This window comes from Solanum stenotomum, chromosome 4 (genome assembly GCF_019186545.1).
Source record: "Solanum stenotomum isolate F172 chromosome 4, ASM1918654v1, whole genome shotgun sequence".
In the NCBI taxonomy this organism is placed as follows: Eukaryota; Viridiplantae; Streptophyta; class Magnoliopsida; order Solanales; family Solanaceae; genus Solanum; species Solanum stenotomum.
Window position 1 is genome coordinate 14,062,216 of NC_064285.1, and position 3,416 is coordinate 14,065,631.

Genomic DNA, 3,416 nt, shown 5'->3' on the forward strand with positions numbered 1-3,416 from the left:
TCTTTGTATTTATTTTTCTTTGTCTTTAATACTGCTCCCCATCCTTCTAAACTTCCATTTGTTTCTACTATTGGATAATCTGATTCTAGTGGGAGAGATAGGTCTGGTATATTTTTAACCATCTGTTTTAATTTTTGGACTAATTTTATATCTTCAATATTAAAAGTCTTTTGTCCATGTGTTCCTGTTTTTTAATATAGTGGTCCTGCCATCTTTCCTAAGTCTTTTATGAAATTCCTCGCATAATTTAATATTTCAAGAAATTTCTGTAATTCTTTAGTGTTGTCTAATTTGTTTGGCATTTCTAAAACCTTTTTGGCTATGTGTGGTTGTAATTTTATTCTTCCATTTCCAATTTCTACTCCTAGAAATTTTATGAGGCTTTTGCATAATTCCATCTTTTTCTTACTAATAATTATTCCATTGGTCTACAAATAATTTAAATTCTGTCTGTAAATGCCCTAAGTGTTCTTTAAGAGTATGAAGACTAGAATATCATCTACATATACTAAAATAAAACTTTTATATTCTCTAAAGATATTATCCATTTTTCTCTGGAAAATTGGAGGGACTATTTTTAATCCGAATGACATTACTAATCATTCGAAGTGTCCTTCTGGACAAGTAAAAGCGGTCCATTCTATACTTTCTTCATGCATTTTAACTTGCCAGTAGCCTAATTTACAATCAAACTTACTAAAAAAATTTCTTCTTTGTATTCTATTTATTAATTCTGATTTGTCTGGCAATTTATATCCATCCATTCTAGTAGTGTCATTAAGTTTTTTTTATAGTTTATTACCATTCTAGCTTTTCCTCTTATTATTTCATTATGATCACTTACCATAAATGCAGTTGACCTATGTCTTGAAGTCGATCTTCTTATTACTCCTATTTTTAGTAATTCTTTTATCTGATCTTCAAATTCCTTTAGGTCTTCATTTGTGGATTCTATTGAAGCAGTTTTAACAGTGTATTCTGGGTTAATAATATCAAGTCTACAAGTTATATGATTGGCTTTCCAGTGCTTCAGAGGTCTTTCTCCAATTATTTCTAATTTATCTAAGATGTAAATTACTTCCTCTAGGTCTTTCTGATTTTTTACGACTCCTATATGTTGTAATCCTTTATTGAAATTGTAAAGTTCTGTATTTATTTCTATTAAGTTATAACTTTTTTCTATTTGTATATCAGATAAACTTAGCTCTAATAATTCAATTTCTTCAGTTTCTTCAATAACATGTATCTTAGTACAATTACATTTTTCTCCTTTATTACAGTTTGATGTATTTGTATTAAGTTTATCAGTAGTTTTAAGATTCCTAGATCTTGTTGGAACTGATTCTGTTGTTATTGAGGTTTGAGTCATATTTTAAGAAAATATTACTCCGTCTCTAGTAAGGAGACAACTTCCGTTGTTATGTAGTAAGAAGTCTAAACCTAAAACAAAGTCCACTCTAATATTTAAATCTCTAACCCATATCTTTTCTAATTTATACGTGGGTTTGTAGAAGTCTGCACATGTATTTAGAAAACTTATTTGAGCATTACTAACATAATGTTTATATATATTTGACGATCCATCCATTTGCATGACGCTCTGTGGTTATGGAAATTCTTTTATTATATCTAGAGGTAGGATACTTCTATTTATTATACTTTTTGTACATCCAGAGTCTACTAGAGCTAACGTTTCTATCTCGTAATCTTGAATCCTTATTCTTGTTAATATTTTAATAGTATTAATTTTTTTGTCTTCATTACAAATTAATCCTTCAAATGATTTATAGTCCTCTTTTTCATTTAAGAGTTCGATTTCGTCTTCTGGCGTTGTATTTTGGTTGGTTTCTTCTTCTGCTTTTTCTTTTCCTTTTTCTAATTTACTTATTCTGTCCTCTAAACTATCAATCCTTTTTTCTAAAGATATTAATGTTTTTTCTTTTGTACTTATTGTTTGGTCTAAGACTTTGATGTTAAATATCTTGTCAATGCACATAAGGCATCCTTCTATATGACAATTCATACATTTAGCTCTTCTGTCTTTACTGGGGTATCCTGTGCAATTAAAGCATTTTTGACCATCTAAATATTTACCTTTAGAAAACTGGTGATCACATTGTATGTTAACAAAAGTAAAATCCTTGATGTCTAAGTCTAATTTTTCTAATCCTATTTCGTTTATTAGAGTTTCTTCTTCTGAATCCGACGAATCTTGTCTTCCTTCTAGGGTATCTATACTTATTATTGAATATATGCTTTAATTGTTAGACATGTACTCATCTACATTTATCAGGGTTTCTTGGAAGTCTTCTATAAGTTGGGAATTTCTCGTTCTACTGTTATTTCTACCTGGACAAGTATTGGCTAGATGTTCTTCACTTTCGCATGTAAAACAAGATAGTCTATTTTTGTAAATTCTGTTATTATTATGTTTTCTTACGTGTCTATCTTTATTTAGGTAGGGCTTTCGTGTTGTAGATTTTCTTAGATAATACCTTTTCCTTTGTTTATACTCTTGGTTATTTTGATATGTCTTTTTGTATTTTCTTTTAGGTGTACTTTGATCTTAGCTCTGTGTTGTATATATATTTTTGCAAAAACCTGTCTCATTTTGTTTTAATTGTTTATGTATTTGTATATTTGTACATTTTTCTTGTAATATTTCCATAACATGTTGTATTTTATGTCCTATAGACCAAGTAGCATTTGGATTCTGCATTACTCCCTCTTTTTTGTTCCATCTTTCTTCTATTTCTCTTCCTAAGGCTCCAGGGAGTTTGTTAAAAAGCTTTTTTCCCAAGTTTTGATCAAACGCATTACCGCTTATAGCGCAATAGTAAAAATAGTCTTTTAAAAAGTTTTTTATATGGCTCCAATTTGTTATACTAAGTTATTCTAATTTTATTAAGGCATTCTTTTGTAACACTAGTAATCCTATTTGGGTCTTCTCCTGTTATTAGGCTGTGTATTTTATTAGTAAAGTTATACGGATTTGGTCCCATATTTACTAGTTCTTGGAATTCTTGAGGGTAAGCTACTTTATACGCCTTCCATACTCCTTTGATTGATTCTCCTAAAAAGGTCTCCATGTATCTATACATGGTTTCTGCATCTGTTTCACTATAATGTTGTATGTAATCTGCTACTACTATTCCTTTCCATACGTCTATTACTGAGTTCCATAATTGCGGGTCATGAGCCGCTATATGTAATATTTTTCCTCTATCTCCTCCGTCTTGAAGTTTGATAGGGGCTTCAATTGGCATTCTTATTCCTATAGGTCTAACCATTTCTGGTTCTGTTGTCGGGTCTTGTCTAAACGCACGATGTCGTGGTAAGTTACCTATAGTATATTCTACTAGTGTTATTGGGGTTGTTTTTTGGAAGGGACTTGAACTCGAGGAAGCGGTTTCCAT